Here is a 13,757-nt window from a genome sequence, read left to right as displayed (position 1 = left end):
CTCCTCCCCCATCACCCTGCCACTCCTGTGCATGCTAAACCCTGGGCCCAGGAGGAAGGCAAGGGCAAGGGCAACTCACCCAGGCTTCACACTCATATTTATGAGCCGTTGCTCTTTTTCAAAACAACTGGAACCAGTGTGAGTGGGTAAAGAACAGGGGAAATATAGAGCCTTTAAACAGTCCCTGGCCAGACTCACCTGGTCCCCCAGATCTGATCCTCTGTGATCCTCAAGCTCAAACAATAAATAACACAGGTCCTGGAGCAGGACACACTCACAGGTGTAATTTATATCTCAAAATCCAAGCAAGCTCCAAAAAGCAGCCAAGCCTACAGATATAAATCCCAGCTCATTCATGCGCTGACGTTCCATGGTCTGAAAAAAAAAGCAAGAAGATGCTTGCCTGGGTAAGAGTTACACACAGCGAGGTCTTGAACTCCCAGGGAGGAGCACTTTCCGGCACTTCAGCGAAAGCTAGGCGGAGATTGGGGGAAAGACGTCCGTGTCCTTGGCTACAGGTCGTCTTCCCACTTAGCAAGATTTCACCTCATTTCACAGTCTCAGGGTATCAGAGCCAGGGGGATGTTGATGATCCTTGGACTTCTCACCTCATCATACAGATGAGATCATCGAGGCCCAGGGTTTCCATGCAGTAAGCAGCCCCAAGCCTGTCACTCCCAGGCCAGCCCCTTGACCCTGACACACCCACCAACATCTATTAAGGGCGGCACCTATCCTTCCTCAAATGGGGGACTTTGAGATCATTGTTGACAAATCGGTTTTTTTTTTTTTTTTAACTGACATTTGAGTCCCAGCTGATTCTTTTAGCAAGAACAAAACATTGACATGCCAATGGGTGGGTTCAGACATGAGACCCCCTTCAGTGCAAATATGAAATACATCATTATGTATTATGTATTTCATAATGATGTATTTCATATGGCAGGCTCAAAAGGAGAAAAGCCAAACACTGATCATAAAGCGACTAGAAACTGAAACTCCTCCTGTGAGGCAGGAGAAACTTCCTTGGAAGAAGACAGGGCCATCTTCCTAGAAGCACACACACACACCCCAAGCTCCTGGGACCGGAGAGATGGAGTGACCCCCCTGGGGAGGCCCACAGCCGTCCTGAGTAGCAGCTACACCTCTGCTCCCTGAGTCCCCTGTGTTCGGGGATCCCTCCCAGGTCTCATATTGGAGGGCCTTTCTTCTGCTACACGTTTCCTTGCTGGACAAAAATAAGAGCCAGTTTAACAGAGACAAAGGAATATCCACTGAGCACTGCCATGTGCCCAGGCTGGGCCGGGAGCTTCACGCCTTGAAGTTAAAAGGTGAGACCCCCCCCACCCCATAGATGGAGGGTGGAGCTGAACCTCAGACCACACACTGCCAGCAGAAACAGCCCCGTGCCCATTAGACCCCGGCCTCCAACCCTGTCTGAGTTCTAACACCTACAAGGCCCAGGCTGATCTCCTCAGGAGCTGGTTTAGGGCACTGAGGCCGCCTGCTGTTTGCTGTTGCTGTTTCCCAGTTGATTCTGATGTGCAGTCAGGACTGAGAGCCACTGTTAGACCAGCGGTTCTCAACATCACCAGCACAATAAAGTTACCTGAGGAGCTTTAAAAAAGGGTACTGAGCCTGAGTCCAACCCCCCCCATCACCCCCATCCCCCCACAGACGTTCTGATTGAATTGGCCTGAGGTGCGGCCCGGGCATTAGGATGTGTAAAAGCTCCCCAAGTTGATTCCTCTGTGCAGTCAAGAATAAGACCCAACGTCTTAGGTGACACTTAGGGAAAGGGAGTCTGGATTTCTCAGAAAAGTCCAAGGACCCCATCCTCTGGATGTTTAACCCCATAGGGTTCTGCCCACCTCATTCTCCAGGGTCAAAATCTCTGGTTTCACCTGCTCCTCAAACACCCTCCCACACAGAGAACCCTGCAGCCGGTGCTGCAGAGCTCGGGTTGGCCTGTGTCCTGCACTGGAACCGCCTCTGAGGCTCTTCTCCTGCATCCTGACTTCCCTCATCCCTGTGTGAACTGTGAGACCAGCTGGCTTCCCAGAAGACCCTGCCAGAGGCCTTTCAGTTCCTTCTGGTAGATTTTCTGGGTTATGTTACCTTTGCAAAGTATTAGCAGCCTGACTTCTGAGGAAATCAAGTTCCCAGTCTTCCGGGGAGGCCCCAGTGACTGGGAAGCACTGGCAGCCTAAGAAACCTAAGCACAACGCAGAGACGGTCCAGCCCAAGAGCACAGTGAGGCAGGGAAGGATGGTTGATCTGGGGCCGGGGGTCTCATCAGAGTCACCCGTGGGCTTGTTAAACCCCAGATTGCTGGGCCCCACCCCTAGAGTTTCTAATTCAGTCGGGTGGCAGGGTTGGGGTGGTGGGGGGCAGGATTTGCATCTCTAACAGGTGATGCTGTGCTGCTGGTCCGGAGAGCATCCTTTGAGAAACACTGGTCCATAGGCTGCAGCTTTCTACCTTTCTCGCAATTGCAGTTTTACTCTAAGGATTCTCTGAAAGGCTAAATAAAATGGCCCAACTTCCTGTGCTTTGGTTCCCCTCCCCAATCTTCTGTAGAAGTCAGAGTATGCAGCGGAAGGATGGACAGTGTAGCAGGCAGAGTAATGGTCCCCCACAATGCCCATGTCCTAATCCCTGGGACCTGTGAGTGTTATGTTACATAGAAAAAGGGAAGTAAGGTTGCAGATGGAATTTAGTTGCTAATGAGCTGACCTTAAGTTAGGGATACTAGCCAGAGCTATCCAGGTACACCCAGTGCAAGAGCAGTGGAGCCATTTTCCCATCTGGGAGAGAAATGAGACAAAAGAAGAAGAGATTCAAAGGTGAGAGGGACTGGACCACATTTGACAGCTTCGAAGATGGAGAAAGGCGGCCAGAAACTAAGGAATGTGAGTGCCTTTTAGAAGCTGGGAACAACCCTCAGCTGACAGCCAGCAAGGAAATGGGGCTGTCAGTCCTACAGCCACAAGGAACTGAGCTCTGCCAACATCCTGAATGAGCAAGGACACAGATCTTCCCACAGAGCCCCCAGAAAGGAACCCAGCCCTGACAACACTTTGATTTTAGCACAGTGAGACCTGTATGGGGCTTCTGACCTCCAATACTATGAGGTAATAAATTTGTGTCATTTTAAGACACTAAATGTGTGGGAATTTATTACAACAGCAATAGGAATTTTTACAGAAGGGATGGAAACAATAACTGGAACTAACACTTATCGCATGTGATTTAGTTATGACAATGGCTTCCGCTCGGTTCAATAAGGAGAACCATGTACCTGGGTTCCCCACATGTACTCAGTAATTGGACTCCCATTGCAGCCTCAGAACTTTGTGGTTTTACATCCCTGTGTGCTGCTTCTGTCCAGTGTGTGTGCCCTGGTGCAGTCTCCTCTGTCTCAAAGTTTCCAGAACCCCATTCCAAGGTAGTCTTTTGGACCAGGTAAAACAGGTGGGAATTATACAGGTAGAAACTGTAGGTGGAAGGAACAGAGGGGTGAGGTATCACAGGAAAAGCAAACAGAGGAAAAGTGAGGCTAGCTTTTAAAGTTGAGAACATATAGGTAAGGAGCTGACAAAGGAAGTGGTCAGAATGTGGGACTTGATCCCAAGTGGAAGATTATGTTGGCATCTCCACTGCCCTAATGCAGCCTCTCCCTGGAAACCTCCAGTGATGGGACCTCGCCGTGCTCAAGACAGCTCGGCTCACCATTACGCAGCTCACAGTGTGACAATTGATGGAAACTTCCCAGCAAGGAAAAAGGGATGTGTGTCTAGTGTGGTGAGGCACATGGTGAATGTCATCACTGAGATGAGGAAGGGGCCTGACCCCACCCACGTTCCTTCCCAGCCAGGGACAGAGCCCCTTGTAACCAAGCAAGGAGTTTCCTGTCCCTTGGCCTCTACGTGGGCTACAACCATGACTGATGTGGGCCCAGCAAGTCTCATACACGTGCTTCAATAGCTGTGGATGGTATGGGGCTGGCATCGTCTGGGGCACTTTGTCCTCTCCATCACTGAAGGCTCCACATCTGTGGCTTCAAGTGCTTCCTGGAAGCCACTTCCAAGGAGCCTCCCTGGATGGGCTCAGGCCTGTAGTTTCTCTCCCATAGCACTACGTTCATGCAGCTTTTATACAATAGTTTTTAACTATATACAACTTCATTCTCTCTGTACCACCTAGCAGGGGGCCTTCCATATATAGGCATTCTATATATTTTTGTTGGCAGGTGCACAATTCCAGTATATTTTTAGCCTAAAAAATCATTTATTTAGCAGCATGCATTTTATAATCCTGTTGTGGTAATATGTTTTTCCCTATATGCACAACTATATAACTTGAAGGATTTTCTCTAATATATTAGCATCTGGAGGGAGGTACTTCCTTAATTTTTATCGTTGTTTCTTTTTTCAAGATACACTTTTATTTTTGTCTAAGTAATAAAAAAGTAACCAAGCTTAATATGTCAAGGAATAATCAGTGTCTTAATAAAGCAACAATAACAAACAACTATTTGTTTCTCTAATTCCTCTCCCCAGTTCCACTCCCCAAAGACAAATGTCAACTCTTCTGGCAAATTCTTCTGATACTCACTTTCATATATTTGGTAATATTCATGTTGCAGTTTTTGACTGATCAGCTGTAGGCATGAACTTGTGACATCCTCCTCACTACCTCTCCTCCCATCTTCCTAAAATATAATCATTCTGGATACTTGTTTTCTTCATTTCTGAGAAACTCTCTTGTGCTACATCTTCAATACTTTTTTCCCCTTGCTCTGTCTGTCTGGAACTCCTATAGGTCAGTAGATGAACCTCAGCCTTTCCCTTCTATTTCTCTTTCTTTGTCTTTTGTTCGGCTTGATTTTAGCTTCCAACGATTCTATCATTTTTGTTTTGTTTGCTTTATTTTGTTTGGGTTCTGTTTGTTTTTCTTTTCAAAAGTTTTGTGCTCTGGTTATTTTTTCATTGTGTTCTGTCCTTGTTTTATAGATGTAACATATTCCCACGTATCTCTCAAGATGGTAATAAGAGGGTTTATTAGTTTTAAGTTTTCTATGCTTCCTACATTGCCTGCACCTTCTCTCTGAGCCCTCTTTTTCTGTTTGTTTTAGGCCCTCTCTGTCACGTAGGCACCTTCCTCAAATATCTCATGGCCCTGCGCTGTCCTTATACCTAGGACAAGGTACTACAACAGTAATTGGACGTGTTCTGTGGAGATTTCAAGGACTTGTGGGTTTCACCAGAAGGTCATTGGAATTTTGGTTCCTCATAAGTTAGGGTCCAGGTCTTCCCTGGGGCTATTCATACTCTCCAGAAAGAGTCCTCCAGCTGCCTGCCTGGGGATATAGGTCTGCCTGCTGCTATTCTAGAGTCGGGGAGGAGAAAAAGTCTGAAGAGACCACAATTCAGCACAAGTCTGACTTTAATACTTGTGTTCTGTCCTCTGCTTTGCCTAGCCTTCCAAGGCCTGACACACTGCTACCATTCAGTTCATCTGGAGAATAAGCCTCTGGTTTCCATTGGCTGAGGATGCAGGAGAAGGGCAGGGCAGAGAGGAGGGATGGGGGTCCCCAGATGACGTGGGTGCATTGGGTCTTCGTTGCTGCGCGCGAGCTTTCTCTGGTTGTGGCCAGAGGGGGCTACTCTTCTTTGCGGTGTGCGGGCTTCTCACTGAGGCAGCCTCTCTTGTTGCAGAGCACGATCTCTAGGTGCACAGGCTCAGTAGTTGTGGCTCGTAGGCTCTAGAGCGCAGGTTCAGTAGTTGCGGTGCACAGGCTTAGTTGCTCCGTGGCATGTGGGATCTTCCCGGAACAGGGCTCGAACCCGTGTCCGGTGCATTGGTAGGCGGATTCTTAACCACTGTGCCACCAGGGAAGTCCCTATTTACTGACTCTCAACTATCCACTCATTTTTAGCCCCGCACCTGACCCTTGCTCTTTAGTTCTTGGTGTCCTTGGGTGCTGAGCCCCTCAGGGATTTGCAGGGTGAAAGGCACACTGCTGACAGGAAAAACCTACTGCAGGCAAGTAGCTCGAAACTTCCCATGTTCTGAAAACTCAGTTGCCATGACTCCATCCTTCACTTGAATCCTCCTCTCTGCTCTTACCTTGTGTCCTTGGAGTGAACACTTTTTAAAGTTCTCATGCTGCACTTTGATGGGGGCAGAGGGGAGCCAAATGTCTACCACTAAAGAGCCACATTCACCTGGAAGCCCCTGTGTTTTCAAAAATAAACTCTTTTTTAGTTATATCAGAAAATATATATTTTTGGTATGTGGATGACCAATTGGGTGATGTTGGGTGACTGAACAGAAACAAATGAATAAAACATGATTTAGTACTTATGGGAAGTTACAAATGACTTTGGTTGACTTACGAACAGAATTCTCATTTTTCCTGACAGAGCCTTGAACATCTTTTTATAATTTAAACCACAAAATCAGAATGTTCAGAGACACAATCATTAAAAGCACTGACACGGAACGGAAATTGTAGCTTCCCCCTCCTAATTTCACTCCAGCGCTTCCATTTCAGGGTGGGTGTGGTTTTCTGGGAGAGCACAACCAGGACCCTGATGAAGGAGCCTGTGTTCTTTCTCCTGAGCCTCCCTTGTGGCTCTGATTGATGAGGAAAACCCATTCCTCACGGCAACAGCAGAGGGAGACCCTGTCCGAAGCAACTCTACGCCTTTGACTAAAATATTGTTTCCGCTGCACGTTGGGGCCCACTACCGGGAACGCTGGGCATTTAACCTCCTAAATGCTACAAACCTGGACTGGTATTTAGTCTCACTGTGTCCCCTGGGAGGACTGATGTCAGAGACCAATTTCCAGAAATCTGTGATCATCAAGAAGGCCAAGCCCATGGAATGTTTAAAACCTTCCACAGCCGCACCCCATAAATCTGTGTCTTGACAGATGGTCCCAGAAGCCCAAGCTGCACCGGCAGGGCCACCTGACCATGTCTGATGAGGCTTACTCAGCAAAGCAGGTGGTGCCTGTGTCAGACCCCCACCAGGAATAGCAATCCCTCACACTGTGAGGGATTCTGAACATTCTGAACATTCTGATTTTGTGGTTTAAATTATCCTTCCTCTCTTTCAAGATGTCTTCATTGAAATGGACTTCAGGCTATAAAGACCTCAGCCTCAGTGACTCAGAAGGATCTGAAGAGTCCAACTGCTTCATTATAAACACAGAAAAACCAACACCCAGGAAGCATGACCTAACCAAGCTCACACTGATCTTAGAGGCAAGTTGGAATTCACCCCCAGGTAACCTGGCCTGAAGACCACTGTACCATCCCTCTGCCAGAACCAGGGTGTCAAAATGACAGCTGCCAAAGCCCTTATCTGAGCTGCAGCGGGGACAGACCCATGCAGCTTGGGTAGCCCCTCTCCACCCCACTTCAGAGCAGATATCTCACCCCACCCTGCACAGGCAATGCCTGGTGGACCCTGGGCAGCTCTATCTCCCTGGGAGCTCAAGACTTGCAAGAAAATCATTAACACAACCCTGCACGCAAGCTGTGCACAGATTCTGGGTACCCCCCCTGCACTGTAAGGGAGCAAACACAGATTGCACCAAACTCAGAGAAGGAGGGAGAGATGAGGGGCAAAGATGAGTTTACCTGAAATGTATCAACTGCACACCCTCACGCTGTTGGGTATGTGGCTTTGCCTACTTCCTGCTTTTTTGGCTAAATTGATCCTAAAGAACTAAGATATAAATAAAGGATCCCCTTGAACAAGTGTCCTTCATTCATTCAAGCATCTACCATCCCTGAGTCCACAGATCTTGTCAGCTGGTGGGAGAGAGCAGCACTAAGAATTAGGGAATAATTCAAACACAATGTGACCGGTCCTGGGGGCCTGGGAGGAGAAGTAATTGACTATGGAGATCAAAAACAATTCAAGGAGGTGCTACTCACCTGGACTTTCAATGATGAGTGTATGGTGATGAGGAGGAGAGACTATTGCAAAAGGAAACAAGATATTACAGAGGGAACAACATGAGGAAAGGCAGCGTGAGTGTGTCTGGTGGGGCTGAGGCTGAGGCCCCAGACAGTCTGGAGAAAGAGAAGAAGGGAGGGGGCAAAGATTGGAGAAATGGCGTGGGGCAGCTTACAGAAGGCCTGGGATCCTGGACTGAGGAGTTCAGAATTTATTCTTTAGGCAGTGGGAAATCTTTGAAGGTATTAAGCGAAGTTGTAACTTGTGAAGATCTGCAATCTCCACCAACAATTCAGGCATAGGATGGAGGCTGGAAGACCAGGCTGTGGCCATTAGCTGAGCAAGAAATAATGAGGGCTAAGCTCAAAGAGGACTAGGAACAACAGACAAGAGGAGGCAGATGAGGAGCAATTATATTGCAGAATTAGAAGAACTGGGGAAAGAGGGAAACTGATTTTAATATGTTTAGCTTTGGTGACTAGACTAATAATGAGGCTAGTATCCAGGATGTAAAACTCAGGAAGAGAATGGAGTCGAAATACTAAGTTCAACTTGGGACAGAATGAGTTTGATGTATAGTTGACCAAAATACAGGTGGAAATTTAGCTCCACAGCTAAGGAAAAGAGGTTTGGGCCAGAGGGCCTCCGTGGGAATTATTCTCATTCTGGTAACACTCAAGCCAGGCAATTAGAGAGAGTGGAGAGTGGATGAGAGAAAAGAGGGTTCCAAAGCATGTATTAATTAACTCTTGATGAGTAACAGATTACCCTAAAACTTAGCAATTTGAAACAACAAGCTCAGCTGGGGGCGGGGGGGGGGGTGCGGTGTGTGTCTGGCTCAGGATCCTGATAAGGTTATAGTCAAGCTGTCAGCCGGGGCCCGACATCTGAAGGTTCAACTGGGGCAGGGGGTCTGCTTTCAAGCTCACTCACGTTGCTGCTGTTGGCAGGAGGTATCATTTCCCCAATATGTGGCTTCTCAGTAGGGCTCCTCAAGACATGGCAACTGGCTTCCCCTGAGATAGAGAAAGTGGCCAAGGTAATGTCTCTTATAACCTAACATCAGGCTGACATACTACCACTTCTTTCATATTCAGTCACACAGACCAACCCTCCCAATGCGGGAGAACACCACACAAAGTTGTGAATACCAGAAGGGGAGATCACTGGAACCATTTGGAGGCTGCCAACCACAGATCACCACCAGGGAAACAGCAAAGAAGGAGGACTCAGTAAAGGACACAGGAAAAGGAAAGAACGCAAGCCCTAATGCACGTAGGATGATTGCCAAAGGCTAACGTCATAGGGGGGTTGTCCAGAAGGAAGGAAGAGTTAACAGTGGCAAACGCTAACAAAATCCAAGAAGTGGAGTTGAATAAGCACAACAATTAGCCCACTGGGTCTGGTGGTCAGCTGCCAGGCCAGCATAGTTGCAGTGACATGTACCCAGGTAGAAGCCACGTTTTAGTAGGTGAACAACTGAACAGAAAACGAAACAATGGGAGGGAGCGGTAAATTTAGAGCACTTTCAAAAGTCTAGGTGGTGAAGGGAGGAAAGACTGCATGTGGCTTGCAGGGGAAAGCAGCGTCTTGCAGGATAGCTTTGCTCTTAGCTGTAGATGAGTAGATGGGAAAGGTGGAGGCAAAAGTGGAAGACATGGGTCCAAGGGCTCAGGAGACATACAAGGACAGCGATTGAAAGCACAAGTGTGAGGACTAACCCCAGTGCCTCCATCGGAAGGAAAGGACAAGTGAGGGGGAGGATGCAGTTAAGAGGAATGCAAGGGGTTTGGGGGGTGCAGGTCTGAGGGTCTATTTTCTTCCGCAGACACTGAAATGAGGGGTGAGGTGACAGGGCATCTGAAGAGGTCAAAGGCTTAGACCAGATCCCGGGATTTGTCTCCAGTGCCAGGCACTTGCTTGAGTTATGCCCGTGAGCTTCCTACTATTTTGCTGAAGCTTCCTCACCCCCAACAGGTGAAGATTCGTATACACCCACATTTCCTCTTTTCCTGACTTATGCTCCCCAGAGCCATCCCAAGCATCTGGAATTTTTTTGCTGCTATTAATTGTGCATAATTTTTGGCTATCCCACATAGTGAGGAGTATCTGTGAAGTATCCACTTATAGCAATACACAGAAGCTCTAGACAAGACCCAGGGAGAGCTGCAGCCCACCACTGGAAGCATTCATTCCCACGGACCACCATTGGGAGAACAAGGTGGAGAGCTTCACCAAGCCCACCTCTGCCTCCTGGGATGAGGAGCAGTGAGGAAATCAACACCAAGCTTCCACCCAAAGCCTTTCTGAATGATCTGCCCAAGGGTACTGGGATGGTGTCCTCTCTTGGGGCAGCTTTGTGACAGAGGCAACTGTAAAACCAGAGGGGGCAATAGAGGGGGCCAAGCTGAGACCACTGGACTCAAAATCTCCTCATTTCTGTTCTGTGTGAGCTTGAGCAAATGCACTTAACCAAACATGACTCAGCTTCCTCATCTGTAAAATGCGAATAATAATAAGAATAGGGTTGTGTATATAGCATTTAGCATAGCACCTAGCTATGACAATCGTCACTGACATCATCACTAGTTTTCACAGCCCTGGAGTCAGGGCTTGGATTATTGTTAAGTTTCTTGAGTCAACCTACCTTCCTATGGCTGCAACACACAGGGGCTCTGGTTGTTGTATCATGAAACGAAACAATATAGTAAGTAAAGCTCTGGATGAGCCCTGTCATCTCAAAGAGCAGCTACTCATTATACCCTGGTTCTCTATGATGTTGAGGCCAGGCTGTGCCCCAGTTTGGGGTGTCGTTGGTTCAGTGGGTGGAATCCTGCACAGGGGGGGCCACAGTGCAGTCAGTTTGTTCACTTGTGTATTAGCTCCCATTTACTGGCATCTGCTCTGGACAGGTACTTTTGACATGGCACTTCTGACCCAGTAAGACAGCTAGTAGACCCATTTTACAGATAAGGAAGTTGAGACTAAAAGAGAGTAAGGAACGTCCCAGGCCACACAGCTGTTAATGGCAGAAGTGAGTTTGGAATCCATCCCCGCCAATCACCACACTGCTTCTCTTCCCTGGCTGGGCATCCAGGGCCCACAGGCAGGTGGGCAAAAGAGGAACCAGGCAACGTAGGAAACCCCAGCTCTCTTCCTTTGAATTCTAGGTGACATCCCTGGCACATCTCACAGTCCTTGTCTGGATTCTTTAAGGAATCATAATCATCTAGAATCACAGACTTCCAGGTCTGAATCATCCAATCAGTGCTTGAGAACTGCCCATCATGTCACTTCCCCCAACCAAGTATTCATGTGGGCTCCAAGGAGCTTATTATCTCCTGCAACAGTTCATCCTACCAATGGGGGAATGATGGCTAGAACACTTTCCCCTACTTGGAGCTGAAAGCTTCCCCCCATAACTTCCAGCCACTTGTGCAAGCTTGGACTCCGCAGGATGCAATAACAATTGAAACAATGCTTTCTATGTATGAGATCCAGGTCACACCATTGTCTGGAGCAGTGGGGTCTCTAGCACTTTGCTTCTTAGGCCTCTGTAATCTGAGACTCCCTTTTTGTTATTCAGAGTACTTTTCCACACTCTTTATGCAGGTTCCTCAGCCCTGCACAGTGCTCGGTCCTTCCTTCTGTCCTGTCGCCTTCTCAGCCTTTCACAAGCTGCCTGGGCAGTCCCCCAATTTCCCCAGGAAACGCCCCTTCTCTTTTTCCTCTGGACCCATTTGCGACTGCAAGGTCAGACTTGGATGTCTGGGAGCTTCTCTGCCTTCTCAGCCAGCTTCTATTTTAAGGTCTCTGGCCCGTGGCTCCTGGCAATATTTTCTCTGAATTCTGAGAGGTCTAATCGGGCCCAACCAGATTTCTCCTTTCCCCGTGGAGCTTCACAGATCACTGAATCGTAGTAAGAGGGGTCATAAACTCTGCCAGAGTCTTCTTTGCAGTTTCTTGAAAAAGGGCCCTCTCTGGGGTTCCTCCACATTTTACCCTTATGACAGGCCCTACACCCCCTCCTCTTCCATCCCTCTTAGGGTGCAACCCCGGTGAAGCAAGGGGACCCTCAGGGATGGAAGAACATTCCTAATGCTCAGCCCCCGTAGTTCTCAGTCTCTCCCAACCTAAGCCCAGTGCACAAAAATAGAGCTTCCCAAGAAAAAGGCTGTGGAGAGAAATGGAACCTACGTCAACCGGCTTACCAGCAAGGAACAGGTGAATTTAGCCAGCTCCGTAAGGACATCCGGTGCCCAGTACTGCTGGTTATGCCCTTCACCTCATCCCCTCAACACCAGATAACGGCCCACCCCGACACAGGCATATCCAAAGGGAGAGAGTGCAGCCCGTCCTCGGGCCGCGCGTTAAAAGTCAGGGACGCTTTCCCAGCAGCGCAGCAGTACCTGCCCCTTCCAGGCTCTTTGACCAAATTGGGTTACATGCTCATTCCTAAATCAAAGTTGCTAGGAAGGGGAGGCTGTAACCAGGGCCAGTGGGCTGAACAGACCCCGCCAACGAAGGCCTGGAAGGACCCCATGTCTCCTGAGCACGGAGGGGCCAGGTTTACAGCATAGTCAGCTGCTGTCAGCACGGAAGAAGCCAGGCGTGCTGTGGGGCAGAACAGGTGCCTGAAGGACGTGAGCCACAGGCTGCTGACCCCAGCCCCCAGCACCTCCACCCGTGCAATTCAGCCTGTGCCACAGAGACTCAGGTACCAGCACTGGGGGAGAGGTGTGTGAGTGTCAAGACCTGTCGAAGTTGGGAAGTTTGGAGTTGATGAACATAGTCTGCTATTAAACTCAGTCAGCTAACCAAAGAAATAAACGCATACGTCAAATCATACATTTTTAAACTTGATATTAAAGATCACGTGAACACAGAAGTTCTTAAACTCATGCAAAGCGGGAAAATTAGTAGCCTTTATGGAACGCTATGAAATCTTGATCAAATTAATCAATCAAATTGATTAATCAAATCAATCAGCAAAGAATATTTATTATATGAGGGCTTACGCATGCTCAGCAAAGAAAAAAGCAAAACGGACTATGCCTGAGTTTTCTATTATTAGAATTTAGTTTGGAATTTTTTTCTCCTACTTTGGTTGTTTTTGATGTCTACCCCATATGGGCAGAGGCATAAAAAGTTCCAGAAAAATGCCTAGGAGGAAAACTAAAACTTGATATAATTCAATCCCTTGTGTTAGTAAAGTAAGAATTAGTAAAAGCCCACCATTGTCCAATTTTAGAGGATAGGCTTCTTGGAGCAGCCCTCAGAACATGCTTTGAGAACCACCAATCCAGCCAAATCCGCTCATTTGTTTTCTGCAAAAGTTACTAAGGCTCACGCATATCTTTGGGTTTCCCCAAGGTCACCTAGTTAATTATTGACATAGCAACTCACCTCCCAAAGATTATAGTAATTTCCCACATCACATGTCAGGGATGCATGTCAGAGATAAAGAAAGGTCCGTGTGTGGCATGGGCCTGAGCTAAGCATGTCTGGTCAGAGTCCAAATCTGCCACAGACTTGGAAGCTTTCTAATCCACCTAAATACAGCAGAATAGAGGCTTGGAACTCATTTCAAAAGTTGTTTCTGCTGGTGATTTAAAGACACATCCCTCTCTCCCATACACACACGAACACAAACCTGCATGTACACCGTCACCTCCAGACACTGACTCTCAGACCCTGAAGGCTTCAGGTCCAGATGTGACTTTCTCTGCGCCTTTCTGCTACCCAGTAGGGCACGGCCTGGGCTGGCTCCTTGACTGGCTC

The sequence above is a fragment of the Eschrichtius robustus genome, chromosome 7 (assembly GCF_028021215.1).
Source record: "Eschrichtius robustus isolate mEscRob2 chromosome 7, mEscRob2.pri, whole genome shotgun sequence".
Lineage (NCBI taxonomy): Eukaryota > Metazoa > Chordata > Mammalia > Artiodactyla > Eschrichtiidae > Eschrichtius > Eschrichtius robustus.
Note: the sequence above shows the minus strand (reverse complement) of the source record.